We start from the raw sequence: 23,174 nt of genomic DNA on the forward strand, positions 1-23,174 counted from the left end.
GGCCACCTCATGTGAAGAGTTGACTCATTGGAAAAGACTCTGATGCTGGGAGAGACTGGGGGCAGGAGGAGAAGGGGACGGCAGAGGGGATGAATGGCATTACCGACTTGATGGACATGATTTTGAGTGAACTCCAGGAGTTGGTGATGGTCAGGGAGTCCTGCATGCTGCAGTTCATGGGGTTGCAAAGAGTCAGACATGACTGAGCAACTGAACTGAACTGAACTGAACTGAATAACTAGGGATATTGAGCATCTTTTTATGTGCCTATTGGCCATGTGTATATTTGGAGAAGATGTTTATTTACATCTTCTGCCCAGTTTTTTATTGGGTTCTCTTTTTGTTGTTGTTTGAGCTGTTTGCACATTTTGAAAATTAAGCCCTTTTTGGTCACAACGATTGCAAATATTTTCTCCCATCTTGAAGGTTTTCCTTTCATTTTGTTTAGAATTTCCTTTGCTTTGCTATACAAAAGCTTATAATCTTGATTAGGTCTCATTTTCTGATTTTTGTTTTTGTTTCTATTTCCTTGGGAGACTGACCTAAGAAACCATTGGTATGATTTATGTCAGCGAATGTTTTGACCATGTTCTCGTCTAGAAGTTTTATGGTGTCTTATCTTCAATTCTTTAAGCCATTTTGAGTTTATTTTAATGCATATTCTAACTTTATTGATTTACTTGCAGCTGTCCAACTTTCCCAGCATTATGTGTTGAAAAGACAGTCTTTTCCCCATTTTGTATTCTTGCCTCCTTTGTTGAAGATTAATTGACCATAGGTGTATTGGAGAAGGAAATGGCAACCCACTCTAGTATTCTTGCTTGGAGAATCCCATGGCCAGAGGGTCCTGGCAAGTTACAGTCCATAGGGTCACAAACAGTTGGACATAACTGAAGCAACTTAGCACATACTGGTTTATGGGGTTTCCCTGTTGACTCAGCAGTGAAGAATCCCCCTGCAATGAGGAGTTGCAAAGGTGCAGGTTCTTTCCTTGGGTCAGGAAGATTCCCTGGAGGAGAAGGTGGAAACCAACTCCAGTATTCTTGCCTGGAGAGTCCCATGGACAGAGGGGCCTGGTGGGCTACAATCCATAGGGTTGTAAAGAGTTGAATACGATGGAGGCAACTTAGCAGGCAGGCAGGCAGGCACTGGTTTATTTCTGGGCTCTCTCTTCTGTTCCACTGATCCGTATGTGTGTTTTTGTGCCAGTACCACACTGCTTTGGTTACTTTAGTTTTGTAGTATTGTCTGAATTCTGGAAGGGTTACATGTCCTGCTTTGTTCTTTTTCCTCGGAATTGCTTTGGCAGTTGAGTCTTTTATGATTCCATATAGATTTTAGTATTATTTGTTCTAATTCTATGGCAAATGTCATGGGTAATTTGATAGGAATCACATTAAATTTTTATATTGCTTTGGGTACTATGACCATATTAGCAATATTAATTCTTCTAATGAAAGAGTATGGGTTATCTTTCCATTTCCTTAAATTATCTTTACTGTACTTTGTTAATATATTATAGTTTTCAGCATATATTTTTCACCTCCTTTGTCAGGTTTATTACTAAGCATTTTGTTTATTTGTTTGTAATTTTAAAAGTTATTACTTTTTACTTTCCTTTTCTGATATTTCATTATTAGTGTAAAGCAATTAATACACCAATTTCTGTGTGTTAATCTTGTATCCTGCTACCTTGCTAAATTTATTTATCATGTCTACTAGTTTTGTGTGGAGTCTTTGGAGTTTTCTGTGTATAGTTATCACGTCATGTGCATATAATGGCAACTTTACCTCTTCCCTTCCTGTTTGGATACACTTTAATTCTTTTTCTTGTCTGATTGCTGTGGCTAGGACTTAGAATACTGTGTTGAAGACAAGTGGTGAGAGTCGGCATCCTTGTTTTTGTTTCAGATTTCAGTGGGAAGGCTTTCAGTTTTTCATCAAAACAATTGTATTGGTTGTGGTTTTGCCATAAACAGCTGTTATTATGTTGAGATATATTCCCTCTGTATCCACTTTGGAACAAATGGATGTTGATTTTTGTCAGTGCTTTTTCTGCATCTGTTGAGGATGATCATATGGTTTAGTCTTTTCCTTTGTTGTGATATATCACAATGATTGATTTGTGTACTTTGAACCATCCTTGTGAACTTGGGATGAATCTTTCATGGTGTATGATCCTTTTCGAGTGTGGTTGGATTCATTTTGCTAATATTTTGTTGAGAATTTTTGCATCTATATGCATCAAAGATATTGGCCTGAAATTTTGTTTTTTGATGGAGTCTTTGTCTGGTTTTGGTATCAGGGTGATGGTGGCTTTATAGAATGTCTTTAGGAGTGTTCCTTCCTCTTCAATCATTTGGAAGAGTTTGAGAAGGATCAGTAAAAATTTTCCTTTGTTTGTTTGGTAGAATTTTCCTGTGAAGCCATCTGGGTCCTGGACTTCTGTTTGTATGGAGTTTTTTTTTTTTTTTAATTATATATTCTACTTAGTTTCTAGTGATCAGTCTGGAGAAGGCAATGGCACCCCACTCCAGTACTCTTGCCTGTCGAATCCCATGGACAGAGGAGCCTGGTGGGCTGCAGTCCATGGAGTCGCTGAGGGTCGGACATGACTGAGCGACTTCACTTTCACTTTTCACTTTCATGCATTGGGGAAGGAAATGGCAACCCACTCCAGTGTTCTTGCCTGGAGAATCCCAGGGATGGGGGAGCCTAGTGGGCTGCCATCTATGGAGTCACACAGAGTCAGACACAACTGAAGCGACTTAGCAGCTGAGGAAGTGATCAGTCTGTTCACATTATTGACTTCTTCTTGACTCAGTTTTCATGGGCCAGGAATCCTGTGGACAGAGGAGCCTGGTGGGCAACAGTCAATGGTGTAGCAAAAGAGTTGGACACAACTTAGTGACTAAATAACAAATGTTTCTGAAAAGTTGTCCATTTCTCGAGATTGTCTAATTTGCTGGCATATAATTGTTGATAGTATTCTCTTATGGTTTTCTGTATATCTGTGGTAAGAGTTGATGTTTCTCTTTTTCATTTCATTTGGGTAACCTTTTTTTCTTTATTGGTGAGCCTAACCAGAGGTTTGACAATTTTGTTTACCATTTCAAAGAAGTATTTCTTGGTTTTATTGATTTTTTTTTCCATTGTTGTTAAATCTTTATTTCCTCTCTGATTTTTATTATTTCCTTCCTTCTGCTAACTTTAACTTTTGTTTGTTCTTCTACTTCTAGTTCTTCTAGGTGATCTGTATCGCTATGAACTTCCCTGTAATAACTTCTTTTGTGGCATCCCACAGATATTATATCATTGTGGGAAAATATTTTAAAGAATTATTTAAAAAATTTTTCCACCATATATCTTAGAGAGCGAATGCCTTTGTTTTCTATGTTTATGAGTCTAAAGTGTAGTTAACATTACACTATTACATTAGCTTCAAGTGTATAGCTTAATAATTCAGCATTTGTATACAAATTATCACCATTATAAGTCTAGTTACCATCTATTACCATAAAAAATTGCAACTTTCTTTTGTGATAACTTTTAAGATTTACTTTCTTAGCAGCCTTCACATTTGCAATACAGTGTTAATGACAGTAGTTGCCATACTGTGAATTGCATCCTCAAAACTTGTTCATTTTATAATGAGAAGTTTATACCTCTAGATCACTTTTACCCATTTCACCTACTCCTCAATCCTTCTCCCTCTGGCAACTACCATTCTGTCCTCTGTATCTATGCATTTTGTTTTATTTGTTCACTCTCTCTTTTAGATTCCACATATAAATGAAATCATAAGGAATGGTATTTGTTTTTTTCTGACTGACATTTTTGCTTAGCATGATACCCTCGATATCTACCCATGTTGTCACATACGCTGAGCTCTCATTCATTTTCGTGGCTGACTAATATCCCACTGTGTGTGTATGTACATCTTTATTATCCATTCATCCATGAAAGGCCACTTAGGTTGTTTCTGTATCCTGGCTGTTGTGGATAATATTACAATAAACATAGAGATACATATATCTTTTTGGCAGTATTTATTTTGTCTCCAACCTTTATTTGGGTATAATTGACAAATAAAATTGTATATATTTAATGTGTGCAACGTGATGGTTTCATACACCTATATGTCATAGAATGACTAGATTGCATTATAAAAGTGCTTGATGTCATTATATTCCCATGTCTCCCAAAAGCACATATACTAAAAATGGGGAAAATATAAACTTAAAAATATACTTGATTTTAATGCAAATTCAAGAATATAATTTCAAAGTTTGTTGTAAACAGTCAACCATTTCTTTTTTCTTTTCATTTCCCATGAGGTCTATTGTTTTATTTCTGATTTTACAAGCAATACATGTTCATTGTAGTCAACCAGAAATACATAAAAGCATCAGTTAAGCTCACTTCAGTCACTCAGTCATGTCTGACTCTTTGAGACCCCATGGACTGCAGCACACCAGCTTCCCTGTACTTGACCAACTCCCGGAGCTTGCTCAAACTCATGTCCATCAAGTCGGTGATGCCATCCAACCACCTCATCTTCTGTCATTCCCTTCTCCTGCCTTCAATCTCTCCAAGCATCAGGTGTTTTCTAAAGAGACAGCTCTTCACATCAGATGGCCAAAGTATTGGAGTTTCAGCTTCAGCATCAGTCCTACCAATGAATACGCAGGACTGATTTCCTTTAGGATGGACTGGTTGGATCTCCTTGCAGTCCAAGGGACTCTCAAGAGTCTTCTCCAACACCACAGTTCAAAAACATCAATTCTTTGGCACTCAGCTTTCCTTATAGTCCAACTCTCCCATCCACACATGACTACTGGAAAAACCATAGCTTTGACTAGACAGACCTTTGTTGGCAAAGTAATGTCTCTGCTTTTTAGTATGCTATCTAAGTTGGTTATGACTTTTCTTTCAAGGAGCAAGCCTTTTAATCTTATGGCTACAGTCACCATCTGCAGTGATTTGGGGTCACTGGCAGTGATTTGGATCACCGGCATTTCTCATGATGTAATCTGCATATAAGTTAAGCAACCAGGGTGACAATATACAGCCTCAGAAATGTGTACGTCAAGGCTGTATATTGTCACCCTGGTTGTTTAACTTATATGCAGAGTACGTCATGTGGAATGCTGGGCTGGTTGAAGCATAAGCTGGAATCAAGATTGACGGGAGAAATACCAATAACATATAACCATAGGTAAAAATAAACAATCAGCCTTAATCCCCACCCCCAGAGATAATGATCATTAGCATTTTGATAAATTTTCTTACCTCCTATATATTTCAAGTAATATATATATATATCTATTTATATATATATTTTTTAATTGAAGTATAATTGACGTCTAACACCCTGTTAGTTCCAAGTGTAAACATAGTAATTCAATATTTCAATATATTACAAAACGATGATTGTGAATGTACGTTTTATCCTTGTGACTTGTTTATTTTGTGATTGGAAATTCGTACCTCTTAATCTCCGCCTATTTCACTCACCCCCTCCACCCTGTCTTTTCTGGCAGCAACCTGTTTGCCTTTCTATTCTCAGTGACTTTTAGTCTATTTCTGTTTTGGTTATGTTTGTTCATTTTTTTTGACTTTTAGATTCTGAATATAAATGAAATCTTATGGTATATTTTTTTCTCTGCCTGACTTGTTTCACTTATTTCACTTAGCACAATACATTCTATGTCAATCCATGTTACTGAAGATGTTATATATAAGATGTTGTATATATATAAAACACATCATCTTTATCCATTCATCTACTTATCAATGGACACATGAACACTCAGGTTGTTTCCATATCTTGGCAATTATAAATAACAGTGTCTTTTCAAATTACTGTTTTTTGTTTTTTTTTTTTCAGTAAGTACGTAGGAGAGGATTTGCTAGATCATGTGATAGTCACTTTTAATTTTTTTGAGGAACCTCCAAATTCCTCATATTTTGAGGAGCTTCCACACAAGCCAAAAGAGTTTACATCACCTCCAGTAATGCATGTGGTTTCCCTTTACTCTGTAACCCCAGCAACACATATTATTTCCTGTTCTCTTGATAATAGCCATCAGAACTATTATCAAGTGTGAGGTAATATCTCATTGTGGTTTTGATTTGCATTTTCCTCATGATGAGTAATATGGAGCATCTTTTCATGTGCCTGTTAGCCATCTGTAAGTCTTCTTTTGAAGATATCTACTAAGATCCTTTGTCCATTTTTTAAATTTAGTTGTTTGATTTTTTTGATTGTTGAGTTGAGTTCTTTGTATATATTGAGTATTAATGTTTTAATAGATACCTGGTTTATAAATATCTTTTCCCATTTAATAGGTTGCCTTTTAATTTTTTTCATAATTTCCTTTACTATGCAGAAATATTTTAGTTTGATATAGTCTCATTTGCTTATTTTTGCATTGGTTGGATTGACTTCAGAGTCAGATCTAAAAATATCTTGCCAGGAGAGATGTCAAGGAGCTTACCTTGTTGCTGTCTTCATGTCCTTTGCATTTTAATGAGCTACATTCTCTTTAAGTACCATTTGTTTCAGGCAATATGAACTCCTAACCTATCTCTGATAGTTATTTTATTATATCTATTTTCATATTCCTTAAAATGTTCTCTTTTCCCCAAAAGTCTTTGTCTTTTGTGGAAATTCCTCCATTATTCTGAGTGTGTCCCAATATTACTTTCAGTTTTTGAAAGCATAATTTTTAATTGAAATTTTTTATCACTCCAATTATTTTATATACTTATGGCAATTAACTATATATTTGTGTTTTTCTAAAGATGCAATTTCCACTCATAGAATACATTTTTGATAATATGGACTAATGTCTATTTATCAGTTTACACTGTATAATGAAAAGCAAGACATGTTGAATAGAACTGGAACTAGGTTTTTTTTAAAACTACTGTTTTACTCAGTCTAAGTCAGTGTTTTGTTTCATTTTACAGTAATTAATATATGTCAGTAATCTTATTGGATCACACATGCTGGTGCCATATTAAGTGTAATTTTGAAGCTAGCCTGAGTAAGAGATTTGAAACCGATGCCCGGAGAAGTTTTTGTGATTTTTGTCTAACTTACAAATATCTGAAATCTTTTCAGCTGATCCATTTGAGAATATAAGACCAGAAAGTTTAGATAAGCATCTTAGGAATTATGGCTGTGTTTTCTCAAATGTGGCAGGTGTGCAGCACTTTATTTTGGCTTTCATACCGAATCTTAATCCATGCAGGAAGTAAGCCACTTTATCTGTCTCAGTCATTAGTTCTACTGACACCGCTAAGTTGTGAGATCCAAATGCAATCACGGATAGCAGACATCTGTTTAATACTTAACAGCTCTTGTCATGGTGGCCATTTGAAAATAAGGTGGTTCTAACTGCATCCTTATTCCTGGGCGAGGCGTTGTCCGGTTGGCAGATTTCCCCCCCGAGACGCTTGTCCGACATGGCCTCTGCGTCCGTCATATCCTTCCATCCCTCCATTAAGAAGCAGTCATTCAGATGGGAGTTCTCTGCTGCCTCCCCTGGACGCTGAAAGCTCTCTGAACTTACCAGTACTCAGACGCTCCAGGACTGGCTCTTTTGATTTCTTTTTTCCAAGAATGGCCAAGTAAATGTGTGTTAGACCTGGGTTTATGAGAGAGTCAAAACAAAACAGCTTGCTCCACAGCTAAAAACAGAGAAGTCTCACAATGAGTTGTCCCAACTCTCTGAGCTGCGGTTTAAACAGGACTGATTTATTTTAAAAGCTTTTTTGCTCAGATTTCATTACAGAGCTGAAGAGGCTGCCCAGTGTCCTTAGGTTGAATAGGAGAGCGAAGTACAGCCCAGGGAAAGGATTGAGCACAGCCTTCCTGAAGAGATCAGGCCTTTTTATTATCAAGGGCAACAACAATAACAGCAACCACCACCACAGAAAGACAAAGTCTGTTTTTTACTTACTCCCACAATGCCTGCCTCATCAGGTCACACATTTGCCTAGAGAATACCACTGAAATCCTTTCAGACCAGGTTTTGATGTTATTCTTGTCATTATGCTGTAATGTCAGGGATGCGATCTTGGATATTTTAAATATGTAGTTGTAATTTGCTCTTTTTTTCTTTGTTTTCAAAGGTCAAGCATTTTAGCAGTTAGGAAAGTGTTTCAGGGTTTCATTATTTTTTTTTTAAGGTGAAGACAATGTGTGCCTGCAGCATTCATCATTTAAGAAAATGGTGTTTTTCTCTTTCAGACCCCAATTTCCACTCATTATCAGAGAGCTGAATTCTAAATCAACGATTGTGGAGAAGAGATGTGCAAGTTGAATAAAACATTTCCAGAACAGCCTGAATAATGGTCCTGAATAAAGGGAACTGAAATGTTCTTGAATTGTAATTGGAAAAAAATCAAGTGTGTGTACTCAGGAGCACATCTACTAAGAAGAGGTTAGTTGTTATTATTCTTAGTGCTATTTAACGTTTATGGGCCTCAGTGGTATTTTTAGTTCTGAATTGAACACAAGTGGTCTGATAAGTGATCTCCCATCCAAATTATCCACGTGGAGATTCACCTGTAATCATTCTCTGTGCAGAGAGAGACGACACTGATAAACAACCCCAGAGCAGGGGGACTGTTAATGCAGCAATATAATCTAACTCAGAGCAAAAGAGAGGGACTAGTTCAGACAAATATGGCATTGGACAGCGTCACTTGGTACTTTCCCCTCTGACCATGGTTTCTCCATGGCTGGACATTCAGAACTTAGTGAGCACATTTGCTGGACTCATGCAAAGTTGATGAGACACTGAAGAAGGCAGTAAGTGTAGGTTGAGGAGGACTGAAGATTAGGGTCAACGTCTGATCGCAAGGATTTTATGCTCCGTGGCTAAGTAATGGAATGTCTTTTCCTCTTTGTCTCATACTGATCATATAGAAAAACAGTGATACTCTTTTTGAGAAACTATCTCTGATACTTGACTCTGAAAAACTATAATAGAAACATTTCTGAAGTAATGACTATTATCATCCAGAGGAAATTAAAAATAAGAGAGCATATTCCTATAATTAAATGTTAGATGGAATTGAGAAAGGTAGATATATGAGTCATGATGGAATGTGTAAGAATGAATACATGCTTCTGTGTGTAAATTTCTGTGCCAGTTACTTACTATGTACAAAGGAAAAACTGGTTCCAGTACCTAAGATGAAGCTAAATATCAAGCAATTATTATAATAGAGGAGACAGTTTGAATTTTGAGCTAAGAAGTATAGACTTTAAGCATTGGCGAGCTGCTGAAAATTCTGGAGTAGGTGAATGACATGCCCAGAATTGAGTTTTATGAAGATTAACCTGATGGCATTTTCAGGATTGATTAGCGTGAAGTCTGTATTGTGACAGAACAGATTGTGATAATGCAAGTCTGAAATATGGCGCTGGTGAAGAGAATAGAGAGGAATAAATTGATTTAAAAGATCCATGACAGTAGAACTTTAGGACTTGATTATTAAATATGGGGCCTGAAGTAGGGAGATGTCAGAGATGACTCCAGACACTTTGAGCCTGAGATGAGAAATCAAGAATGTCTTGACTGTCAATGCTTTATTATTATATCCTGGATGCTGTGAATCATGTAGTCAATTGCATTTTAAAAATCCTGGGTCCAAATCTGTTCCACATCTACTCAGTGGCCTGTGTCATCTTGGCATCTGTTTTCTGCACTGTGATCCATGGCCAACCACAGATTTTACATTACCGAAAATTAGAGTGTGTGGGAAAACTAAAGTTGACTGGACCAAGAAATTCAGAAAAAAAATTGCATTTAATATATTTTAAAAATTAAAGCTCAGTGAATAAAAATTATAGTAAAAATCCACTTTCTAAATGAGTCTGAGTTAGAAATTTATATGAATTTATTGAAACCAAGGCACTAATTAAACACACACCCACACACACACACACGCGCACACACACAAGAATGAGAGCAAGCTTTTCTCTGGCTTCACTTTTAGTTGTTCAGAAAATATTGCTGAAGTAGTGTAATCTGCTGAGGCAGACTTTCCCAGAAGTTTTATATTATGCAAAGTGATTTCTTTTTAAAGTTTTCAAACCAACCCTTACTGACTTGAGATTTAATATATTTTATACTTAAATTCTCTTTTGCATTTTTAGTAAGTCTCAGGCAAATGCTTGCAATAACTGCTTGGCATGTTCACAAATTATGAAGATCCTAAAGGACATGTATTTATACTTTCTTATCTGCATATTGAGAACATGAAGTTTAAATAGATGCCTTATACCTGCAGTATCCCCTAGACTCATTTAAGTGGTCCGGAAAAGTGGGAAAGTAATCATTCCAGTAGACTATTTTGCTTACAGAGATTCTAACTCTTCTAGGTAGAAATATATGCATGCAGTTTGAAAACTTTATGCAGATATATATAACCATCCTATAGAAAAATAAAAATGTGATTGCCAGAGCCACAAATAAGACATTACTGTCCTATCTTTATTTATTCATGATTTCAAATGTTTTCTACCTTTATTTTCTTGTTTTGAATTTCTCATCTTTACTGAAAACTTCATTTTCTTTTATAGTATGTGGTTTTGTAATTCTCATATATCACTTAGCTGACATTCTCAAACTATGGAGGTGTCACAGAGGAAAATAAAGCCAGAGGATAAATGTCAGCATCTTCATGGAAAGTGTGAAACTTTTTTTTTTTTTTTTTTTGAGAAGTTTTCAAAGCTTTAGCATTACAATAAACATTTACTTCTGTTGTTGTTTTTGAGTAAAAACAATTCACAGGAATTTAAGTGATAAAGCCAAATTTTGTCAGGTTAAATGCAAACAGCTTTGCACTCTCCACGATTCTCAGAGGACTTGCTCACAAAGTGATGTGCAGCTTTGGTGTCAAGACAGACAGGTCTAGCTTAAGTTCTGAATCCATTATTAACTAGCTGGAACACTTGGTAGTTTACTTAATTTTTCTAAACCTTAGCTTCACTGTAAAAATGGGGAGAATCATAATACTAAGTTCATAGGGTTGCTAGAAAGGTGAAAAGATATGTTGTGGATATAATACTAAAGACCTGTCACAGGGTTAGTGGTTCATATGTGGTCCCCTGTATTAATTCATGGCTGCTATTAGCATCATATGGTAGTCTTCAGAGGAGATACCTATGTGATACTGTGCATTTTAAAATACCTTCCTAGGACATCTCATAGTTGGACAGTTGGCTTTTCTCTTTACTGCTGTATCAACCTTGTACCCTTTCCTTCATTACCACATACATTTCTGTATTATTGTGATTTAATAGTTTTTTTTGCCTTTGTGACTCCAAGGAAACCATCAGTTCAGTTCAGTCACTCAGTCGTGTCTGACTCTTTGCAACCCCATGAATCACAGCACGCCAGGCCTCCCTGTCCATCACCAACTCCCGTAATTCACTCAGACTCACGTCCCTCGAGTCGGTGATGCCATCCAGCCATCTCATCTTCTGTGGTCCCCTTCTCCTCCTGCCCCCAATCCCTCCCAGCATCAGAGTCTCTTCCAATGAGTCAACTCTTCGCATGAGGTGGCCAAAGTACAGGAATTTCAGCTTTAGCATCATTCCTTCCAAAGAACACCCAGGACCAATCTCCTTTAGAATGGACTGGTTGGATCTCCTTGTAGTCCAAGGGACTCTCAAGAGTCTTCCCCAACACCACAGTTCAAAATATCAATTCTTCCGTGCTCAGCTTTCTTCACAGTTCAACTCTCACATCCATATACGACCACAGGGAAAACCATAGCCTTGACTAGATGAACCTTTGTTGGCAAAGTAATGTCTCTGCTTTTCAATATGGTATCTAGGTTGGTCATAACTTTCCTTCTAAGGAGTAAGCATCTTTTAATTTCATGGCTGCAGTCACCATCTGCAGTGATTTTAGAGCCCAGAAAAATAAAGTCTGATGCTGTTTCCACTGTTTCCCCATGTATTTGCCATAAAGTGATGGGACCAGATGCCATGATCTTCGTTTTCTGAATGTTGACCTGTAAGCCAACTTTTTCACTCTCCTCTTTCACTTTCATCAAGAAGCTTTTGAGTTCCTCTTCACTTTATGCCATAAGGGTGGTGTCATCTGCATATCTGAGGTTATTGATATTTCTCCTGGCAATCTTGATTCCAGCTTGTGCTTCTTCCAGCCCAGTGTTTCTCATGATGTACTCTGCATATAAGTTAAATAAGCAGGGTGACAATATACAGCCTTGACGAATTCCTTTTCCTATTTGGAACCAGTCTGCTGTTCTATGTCCAGTTCTAACTGTTGCTTACTGACCTGCATATCGGTTTCTCAAGAGGCAGGTCAGGTGGTCTGGTATTCCCATCTCTTTCAGAATTTTCCACAGTTTATTGTGATCCACACAGTCAAAGTCTTTGATTATTTACTTTGGCTTAAATAACATAAGAATTGATTTTAAATTGTACATTGTCAAGAAAGTCAGTTGTATATAGGATTCTTATTCCAGCTTAGAAGTTTTGAGTATCTAGAGAGTACGTGTTGGGTAGATCTGCTTGCGTATTTATTCTTTATTTGTACATTCAGCAAATATTTAATAAGTTTGTATCATCTCTTTCAATTAACTATAAAATACTTATTATGATATTCATTTCAAAAAAATTTTTAGCTTGATTTTTGTTGATAGCAACAAAAAGAGAAATTACCACCATTGTTAGGTTAAACTATCTTAGATTCTTGGGTTTTTTTTTTTTTTTTTCCATAAAAGAATCTAAAGCAGTATTTTGCAAGTTGTGGGTCCTACGCCTTCTAAAGAAAAGTTTCCTGAGATACTTTCTAAAATGTAAGTTCTCTAGGAGTGCAGTCTGGGAGTTCACACTTTTAACAAGATTTTAGGTGATTTCTATTTGTACTTCCAAAGACTGAGTGCTACTCAAGAAGAAAGTAGTGATTGAGTCTAGAGTTTGTGGAGAATTTCACTTGTCAATGAATGTTAAACACACTCCTTACATTATTCATAAACACAGGCCCATGCTTTGAGGAATAGTGGATTGCTTCTTTTTTTGTTGTTGTCCTCAACTCCCCTCTGCTTCTCCCTTCTCCTTCTTGCTTCAACTCCCTCCTAAAGCAAACACATATAGGTTTCCAACTTTTTACACACAGACTACTTTGAAAAATCTGACTCCTCCACCATTATCTCTTAAAATAGTCTTGGAAACCACCCAAGTGCAATGTTTTGATTCCATTTTCAAAAATGCTTAAGAAGTGAACTTAACTCACTCATAGGTTCTAATAATGGAACCTGAAAAATTGCCTTGTTTCACAGAATGCTACAACTTGAATACCTGACTATGCTGTGAGATATTTTCATTGATTAATTTTACGTTGAGCTGATCAGAAATTGTCAGAGCAGTTGTTAGTTTTAGGATAATTTTTCTGCTACCTCTAACTGTACCCTGGTGAGAAAAAAAAAAGGCGGGGCGGGGGCGGGGGGGGTGGGAGGAAAAGTTAAACACATCTTGTCCTAATGCAGAGATGAATAGCACTGAAAGAGTCCCAGTGTGGCGCTTCTGGCATTGGTCAACAACGCGGAAAGCAACGTGGGACAAACAAGGAAAAATGGCAATGTGTGGAGGGGAGGGGGATGTGCCCATAAATTCAAAATTAAGTTCCTCCTTCAATTTCCGTGAAACAAACTCCCTGTGGTGAACATCTGGCAGGCCATTAACTTTGTTACTTTATTTTATTAAAAAATCTTAAGGTGAGAGAAATTGCTCCATTTGGAGACTGGAGTTAGCACTGAGGCTGAAGTGGGGGCCATTGTGGTGTCATTTGCTGAGTACGCATGAGCCAACAGACCGTATTGCCCTCACAGCCTTTACCAAGTTTTCCACCAAAGCTTGCAGTTCTTTGTCATTTTAAAAAATCATTACTCCTGAGAGTTATTTTTTAAATATATAAATCAGCTGTTCAGTGGCCTGTGTCTGCTGGGGGGAAAGTGACTGCAAGATTCTTTATGCTTTATAGCTTCTTGCTTGCATGTTTTTTACTGTATTATTTTCTACAGGAGCTTGAACATCAAAACTATTTACACAGAGCTTTTTCAATGATCCATCAAAGGGATGTGAACTGTTGATCGCACCATTTTCTTTATTTGCGCAGCTGCTGTAACCTTCAATCTAAATAATTTTCTTACCTTGTCTTCCCTTTCTCTTTTCTTTTTCTTTTTTTCTCTTTCATGAGCTGTCACTTTCTAAATAAACATTTCATATTCCACCACCAAAACTATTTGTGTATGTTAGCTCCTAAGGCAGGAAGTTACTTATTATTTATCAGGTTATTTTCTGTTAAAAATTCTGGTTATATGTTAGAGAAAGGAGTGCAACTGGCTTATTTTTTGTTGAATTTAATGTAATTTTTGAACTTGCATCTTTATGTTTCTTTGATTGTGTGCATACATCCATACATTATATTTTATCAGTCTATAATATATCTATCTTAATTATTCAACATACGATTTTTTCAAACCAATTTTTAGCTAAAGTATTTATTCAGTTTTATGAATGATTCTAATAGATTTTTCCAAAGTAATACAGATGTATAGTTTCTGTTTATTACAATTAATTTGTCTCTTAACATTCAGACAATAATTGAAACAAACTGCTAACAAATTCTGAATGTTTCACTGAAAAAATCTTAAATGTTCTTTTAGTCTTACAGACCATTTTTGATTATAAGCTTATAATAAAACTTCTGAAACAATTGGCTTTTTTCATTTTACAAACATTTTTTTGATGATAATATTATTTTTGAGATGTAAAAGATTAAATACAAGTAGCTGAATCTTGAATTTTCTTTCTAGATTCTAGTATAGCTGTTTAGTGAGTTATGTTAAAAAAGTATTAGTCATTACATATTTTTGTCTAATAGCCTCAGTTTAACTGAATATCTTCATCTACCTCTATCAATGTATAAAATGTTGTGCTTTTCCAAAGTGAATTTTATCAAATTACTTTGCCTTTGACAGTAGCTCTGGAAGTTGAGTTAGAGGGGATATGATTATGGAGATGAGAAGTCAAGCAGGAAAGATATGATTTTGAGTAAGGAAAACAGGTTCAGATTTCAAGGACTTAAGTTTGTATGAAGAATAAATGCAAAAGTTCTATGATTCTAAGTGTGAGTTCTTTCCTATACAGAGGGATTCACTGTATTTTTTTTTTTTTTTGAAAATTTTTAATTTCACTGAGTCATTTTTAAACACATATACATAGGGGGGTATACAAAGTCAAACAAACAATTTTATGTATAAAATTGGGTCCTGTAAGTCCTTGAGAGAAGTATAGAACCCACAAATAATTTCATATTTGAATGTTTTTAATTACATGAGCAGTACAGAAACACTTTATAAATTATTTCAAACCCAGAACTATATGGAATTAAGACTGGGATAGCCTACTTTTACAGTCTCAGCAGCGAATCCCATTTCTTTCTGCCTATGTAACAATGCAATTTCCTTATCTATTTACTACTCTTCGTTTTTTTTTTGTTCTTAAAGTGGGCCTTAGAGTGCTTTTCATATGATTTATCTTGTTCTTTTTAATTACTTTTTGAGTTTCCATAGTATAGGAGCAATATGATCCAATTTTATTTATAGTTCCCTCATTGTTGAGCAATTTGTTCATGTTTTTGTGATGAAGTTGTGCTCATTTGTTTCTTTTTTCATATGCATGAGTACACATGTGAGTATTTCTTACAGATATTTCTACAAACAGGATTAATGGTTCTCCGTCACGCTCACTTCTGAGTTTGATTCATCCTGCCACAGTACCTCCGCCATCAACAACTTATAAGTGATCTTTTGTCTCCACCAGTGCCGAGTCAGATTAGTCAATTACTATTTTCTGCAAATGATGACATTATTATTTTAATTTCCATTTACTTGATTATTAATAGTGTTGATCAGGTTTTCAGATATTTGATGTTTCCCTGGGAACTGTCTATCCATATGCTTTGACCATTTTTCTTTAAAGTTTCTTTCTTATTGGTATGTAGAAGTATAATTTAGTTGAAATCCAAACATAAAGAAGACAAAAGGGTGAGAGAACTTCCCAGTCCCACGTTCTGTCACTGCAAAATGGGGACAATAAGACACATTCCTCATAGTAAAGGCTGAGTAGTTGTTAGATGTTCTTATTAACTTTCTGTGACTATGAATCTAAATCTACAGTGTGCTTTACAAAGAAGTCTATTAAGACTCTTTTTGAAGCACAATGGTAGAAAATAGGGTAGGCAAATTCCCAAGATGTTAATTATATGTATTTCTGTTACCTAACTTGCAGATTCCTAAAGGGAGTCTTTAAGAGGACCTGCTGGTATTTGTCAAATATTAAGTGGAAACCATTGTCTGATTCATTTAATCAATACTGACAAAGGGAGTTTGCTCAGGTCCCCTCTCTAAATATGTATCTATCTGATTCATCTGTCTTCACTTCTTATATTAAATAATTTAGTCAAACACTTGGTGATCTCTAATTAATATATTATTTGTAGATATAAATAATATCACTCTCAGGAAGTTCAAATGGTAAAGAATCTGCCTGCAATGCAGGAGACCCGAGTTTGATCCCTGGGTTGGGAAGATTCCTTGAGGGAGGGCATGGCAACCCACTCCGGTATTGTTGCCTGGAAAATCCCATGGACTGAGGAGCTTGGTGGGCTATGGGGTCTCAAAGAATAACACACAACTGAAAGACTAACAAACACATAAATAATATTGGAGAAGGGAATGGCAGCCCACTCCAGTGTTCCTGCCTGGGAAATCCCATGGACAGAGGAGCCTGATGGGCTATGGCCATGGGGTTGCAAAAGAGTCAGAAATGACTGAGCGGCTAAAGCAACAAGAATAAATAATATACTTACAAGATTTATGATAATTCATTTCATACTTAATTTCATGAAATTCCACCACCATTAAATCTGCTTTATTTGACTCTGAATTTTTAGTTCCACCCTTTATGTATAAGTATGTAAGTCTGTTTGCATATTTAATCAAGCAGAGAAAGAGTATTTAGCAAAATGGCAGAAAGATGAATCCAGATCTAATCAGAAGGCCTATCTTGATTCTGAAGAATAAGAACCTAATTCTATTGTCCAGGCAGAAATATTGACAGGTGATTTTTCTTTTATGAAAGACCATGTAAAGACTTTTTACCATGTCAACTTTCTTATAATTCCCTAAAATTCTTAATAACCTCCTAAGACTCTTGCATAGTTTTAATACCTTTGCTCTTTTAATCTTCCTTGACATTGCTTATCCTGTTGCTTTTTTTAATTCTTAACTTATTTTTTACTTCCTTAATCTGCTAATTGGGGTTTTCCCTTCGGTGTGCTCTCAACGTGTTTCTTTACACTCACTCACCCTCTGCCTTTTCATCTTTCAGTTTATATCATCTCTCTCATTCTCTTTTCAGCTGCATTGAGCTTGTTTTATTGTGTGTTCATAGAGAAAAAAAATGCCCTCATGACAAGAAATGTCATCGCTAATCTTATTTTCCATTTCTAGTGTGTATTTTATTAAATTTTTTCTCATTTCTTAACCTACGTACTGACACAGTGCCAGGCTTATTTCAAGATTTTTAACTCAGTCAACACCAACTGGCATGTGTTCAGCTAGGAGGAAAAAAGAAATCAAACAAAGTAAGAATTCCCCGAGATCAACTGCACTTTCTGGATGAAGAACTTTGGTAATTGAATTGTTACATAGCCACTAGGTGAAGGGAAAGGAATACAAAATGCCCAAGATAAAACTGAGGAAAATTATTGAGTCTGTTAAATTAGATTTGAATAATTTGCTCCTGTGATAGAACCTATTCCTGGAGGAAAGCCTCATATGACTGAACTTGAGAATGAAATTACCATCAGACCTAAAGCTCATTTGACAGTGCACAGCACTGCTGGATACATAGCCCTTTAAGTAACATAACCACGGGCCTGCTCATGACTGACCGTCAGCACCAGAACACAAATATCCTGCATATGTGTTAGGTTTAGAGTAGCTTCTTTCTTTATATGTATTATTAATAATGAACATATTGAAAGATTTAAAGTTTTTTCTGTTTCTCACATTTTACTGAGTATATTGAGGCTAGCTTGGAATTTTAAAATCTATTGAAAATATATTTTTCAGTGTTTCCATTACAGGCCCTTTGCACAATTTGGTGTAAACATTTGTTTCAATAACCCTACACATGTGAGAGTGTATCAGCAGAAAAGACAAACAGAGTATCAAATAGGATTATTCTGCTGCAGAAAGAACTGTTGGTGTATAATGATGAAAATGACATTAAATATTTGATACAATGAGAAATACTGATTTAAGCTATATGACAACAGCAGATTTAAATTTATTTTCCAAAGGCAGAAGTCATCCTGGCAAAATTCTAGTGTTCCTGAAGAATTATGTATACCTTGGAAGCTTTCAAATTAATCTTCTCCTCTTTTTGACATTTGCAGAATACCCTCTACTCATTCAAGTGCTTGAAAACAGTTTTTGAGGGCCAGATTGCTTGTTTTAGTTATAAGGATGGGTTTACTGGTCTTCCATAAGAACAACAGTTTTGGATTAACTTTTAATATCTTACCTCCTAAAAATAAAGTTTGGATTTTCATTTTTTTAAATAAAAAATATAGTAGCCTAAAAAATGAACAAAGCACTGAGGTGGGATGAAATTCAAATACAGTTTTACATAATATGGATAGGTTTTTATGAGTAGATCACAATATTAATCTTTCTATCAGTCTGATGTAGATACATATCTCATAAAAATGTTGCAGTTTCCATTTCCATATATTTCAGCATAATTTTACTACTTTCACTTTAAAAACCAGTTAGTTGCCTGGTGAGTTTTGCTTGTTAGAGCTTGTGAAAAAGGAGAATTTATGCTAAGCCCATTCCAGTTTCCCTTCATTTTTTGAGGATTAGTAATTGTCTGGTAGATAAATGATACCAATGGAAAGTTAAGTGCGCTTTGCACTTAGAAAGTTGTTTTTAGAGTGTTAGGCTTGCATCGAACGCCTGATATGTCTGCTTCCAGTGTTTAACACTTTATCAGTATAATCAAGAAATACTCAAGGCTGAAATAGCAAGTGATGGGTCAAGCCCTCAGTTCTGGTGCAGTTTTGGGGACGCAGGTGAAAACCTCTGCTGCTCGGGGCCGCTCAAGCTCTGCTGTCACTGTGTTTCCCCAAATGTTGGAGTCTGGTCGGAACGCCGTTCTGCGTGGGTGTGCACAGGGTAACGGTGCCAAAGCTCGCCCTCCGTATTTTATGATGAAGTTGAAGGAGCAGTAGAGCTAAAGAAAAATGACACATAACGTTTATTATATGCCGAGTACTGAGAAAAACAGGACATCTTCTTATACATTCTGTCACAGAGGCAGAGATTCAGAACACTTGAAGTCCTTACTGTTGTTGGCATGAAGCAAAAGGTGGTGTTTATATATATTCTTTTTTTTTTTTTTTCATTTTCTCCAAACTGGTGTTTCTTATCTTTTCAGCTGACATTAATACTATCTTTTAGATGATTGAGGATGTCTTCCTTTAAGGATTTCAGATTATAATATAGTATTTATGTAAGACCTTGCAGTTTGCAAAAATTTTTCTCATTCATCAACCACTTTGTGTGGGCTTTATTGTTTGTATTTAAGGACTAAAAGTGAGACAGATTATTTAATATACTTTAGTATTCTCCAACAGTATTTCATACTCTTTTCTGTAAAGCAGATTGTTGATCTCTTGAAATACTCCAAAGCTAGAAACCGTAAAGAAAATAAAAGAACTAGTCAGTTTGAATAGAAAATAGTATTTTTTGGCTGGGGGAACATAAAACCCAATGGAATGATGAGAAGCATAGTGATGTGATGCCATATTTTTAATTTGTATCTCTCTATATATTTTTAATTTCTTTCTCCTAATAAAGTTTTTTTTTTTTTTTTTTGTAATTCAGACAGCAAAGCATTCAGTGCTTTTGCTTTAGGAAAGGGATGAGGTTACAGAAAGCAGAGAACACAAAGTACACGAATTCTTGAGTTTTGATATTCAGATTGCCAATTCAAATTAATAGCCAAGAATTATGGTTCCTGTTTACATCCTGTACTCCAAAAAGAAGAGCAGAATTGAAACAGAAATGATTGTGTCATACAAGAACTAATTAGTAGATCAATACATAAATGGCAACCTACTCTAATATTCTTACCTGGAGAATCCCATGGACTGGAGCCCGCCAGGCTCCTCTGTCCATGAAATTCTCCAGGCAAGAGTACTGGAGTGGGTTGCTGTTTCCTTCTCCAGGGGATCTGAAGTTTGTGTAGTTAGAGAAAAATACATGGAGTTACAAAGTATGGTGTTCTCCAGCGTCGTTGCTGGAATGAACTGTATGCCTGTGGCCAACTTGCCTTAGTAAATGAGTGAGGCGTGGCTTCTGAAGAGGCGGAGTCGGGATGTGAGGTGGTTTAGCGTTGACCTCTTGTTGTTTAGTTGCTCCGTGGTGTTGGACTCTTTGGCAACCCCGTGGCTGTATGTAGCCCGTCAGGCTCCTCTGTTCATGGAGTTTTCTAGGCAAGAATACTGGAGTGGGTTGCCATTTCTTCTCTAGGGGATCTTCCTGACCCAGGGATCAAACCTATGTCTCCTTCATTGGCAGGCAAGTTCTTTATCGCTGTGGATCCTCAGGGGACAGCTGCAATCCAGGCCAAATGCACGTTCAGTCCGTCACTTAGTTCTAATCTGTGAACACGTACGAAGGGTGGTGAGTGGGGAAACGGAGGGACGGTGGTGACTGCCTAATACTCAACTCTACAGCAAGGAGGAGTGTAAGTTCAAAAGAGAGAAAAATGAGTTATTCTATAGTCTAAGTTGCTCAGTCATATCCAACTCTTTGTGACATCTTGGACTGTAGCCCACCAGGCTCCTCTGTCCAAGTCATTCTCCAGGCAAGAATACTGGAGTGGGTTGCCATTTCCTTCTCCAGGGGATCTTCCAAACCCAGGGATGGAACCCAGGTCTCCCACACTGCAGGCCAATTCTTTACTGTCTGAGCCACCAGGGAAGGCCCATTATTCCGTGGAGAATAGATCATTTGTGATTGTTATAGGAAAGTTAATGATTTCTCGATAAACTGAGTTTATGGAATGTGACTTTAATTTCTTTTATTTACACATCATTTTATACATTTCACAGCATATTCTTTTTTAATTAATTTTTTATTGAAGCATAATTACTTTGCAGAATTTTGCTGTTTTCTGTCAAACCTCAACATGAACCAGCCATAGGTATATACGTACATCCCCTCCCTTTTGAACCCTCCCCCCCCCCCCGCCCCCGATCTCCCTCTCCACCCCACCCCTCTAGGTTGATACAGAGCCCCTGTGTGAGTTTCCTGAGCCAGACAGCAAGTTCTCATTGGCTGTCTATTTTACATATGGTAATGTAAGTTTCTGTGTTACTGTTTCCATACATCTCACCCTCTCCTCCCCTCTCCCCGTGTCCATAAGTCTATTCTCTATGTCTTTTTCTTCATTGTTGCCCTGTAAATAAATTATTCAGTACCATTTTTCTAGATTTCGTATATATGTGTTAGTATATGGTATTTATCTTTCTCTTTCTGACTCACTTCACTCTCACAGCATATTCTTTAACTCCAAATGCATATCAAGCAACAGCAAGTTTTAGACATTTTATTTTACCCATGCTTCTAAAATAGAGTCTTTAAAATTAAAGTCTTCTTAAATTAGTACATTTCAAATGTCAGGAATTAGAATTTCTGTTCTTTCTTTTTTTAAAAGTTTAGAAAAAGTCTAGTACCTGAAAATCTATGTAAACCTTAACTTTTTAAATTTTTGTTTTTAAATTGAGGTATAGGTGATGTACAATGCTACATTAGTTTCAAGTATATAGAACAGTGATTCAGTATTTTGGCATATACTCTATTATTACAAGATAATGAGCATAATTACTGGGGCTACACTTATATAGCACCCAGTGTATCTTTGTTGCTGATTTATCTTATATATATATATATATATTTGTCTGTGTCTGTTAATTCCATGCCCCTAATCTATCTCTCCCTACTCCTCCCCCCTTTGGTAACCTCAGGTTTGTTTTCCATATCTTAAGTCTATTTTTGTTTCACACATACATTTGTTTGTATTATTTTTTTAGATTTTGCATGCAGGTTATATGATACAGCATTTGTCTTCCTCTGTCTGACGTATTTCACTAAGCACAATATTCTCTGAGTCTATTCTTGCTGCTGCAAATGACAGTGTTCCATTTTTTATGACTAACATTCCGTTGTATATATTTGTTGGTGTTTTTAAGTCACTCAGTTGTGTCTGACTCTCTGCAACCTCATGAACTGCAGCATGCCAGGCCTCCCTGTGCTTCACCAACTCCTAGAGCTTGCTCAAACTCATGTCCATTGAGTCAGTGATGCCATCCAACCATCTCAACCTCTGTTGTCCCCTTCTCCTCCTGCCCTCAATCTTTCCCAGCACAGGGTCTTTTCAGATGAGTCAGCTCTTCGCATCAGGAGGCCAAAGTATTGGAGCTTCAGTATCATTCTTTCCAATGAATATTCAGGATTGATTTCCTTTAGGATTGACTGGTTTGATCTCCTTGAAGTCCAAGGGACTCAAGAGTCTTCTCCAACACCACAGTTCAAAAGCATCAGTTCTTCAGCGTACAACCTTCTTTATAGTCCAACTCACATCCATACATGACTACTGGAGAAACCATAGCTTTAACCATATGGACCTTTGTAGGCAAAGCAATGTCTCTACTTTTTATACTCTGTCTAGGTGTGTCATAGCTTTTCTTCCAAGGAGTAAGCGTCTTTTAATTTCATGGCTGCAGTCACCATCTGTAGTGATTCGGGGCCCAAGAAAATAGTCTCTCACTGTTTCCATTGTTTCCCCATCTATGAAGTGATGGGACTGGATACCATGATATTCGTTTCTGAATGTTGAGTTTTCAGCCAGTTTTTTCAGTCTCCTCTTTCACCTTCATTAAGAGGCTCTTTAGTTCCTCTTCACTTTCTGCCATAAGGGTGGTGTCATCTGCCTATCTGAGGTTGTTGATATTTCTCCTGGCAATCTTGATTCCAGCTTG

General features: G+C 36.5%; 1 long non-coding RNA gene across 4 annotated transcripts in view; it reads left to right on the forward strand.

The window, feature by feature from the left end:
* Nucleotides 1–23,174, forward strand: part of LOC147370065 (uncharacterized) — a 169,423-nt gene that overhangs the window by 80,249 nt on the left and 66,000 nt on the right. For all 4 annotated transcript variants that reach the window (XR_015168368.1, XR_015168371.1, XR_015168369.1 and 1 more), the window contains exon 3: nucleotides 8,261–8,453. This is a non-coding gene — a long non-coding RNA (uncharacterized LOC147370065). The remainder of the gene's footprint in view (nucleotides 1–8,260; nucleotides 8,454–23,174) is intronic.

The sequence above is a fragment of the Bos grunniens genome, chromosome 7 (assembly GCF_055505025.1).
Source record: "Bos grunniens cultivar Pamir isolate PY7600 chromosome 7, Bosgru_T2T1.0, whole genome shotgun sequence".
In the NCBI taxonomy this organism is placed as follows: domain Eukaryota; kingdom Metazoa; phylum Chordata; class Mammalia; order Artiodactyla; family Bovidae; genus Bos; species Bos grunniens.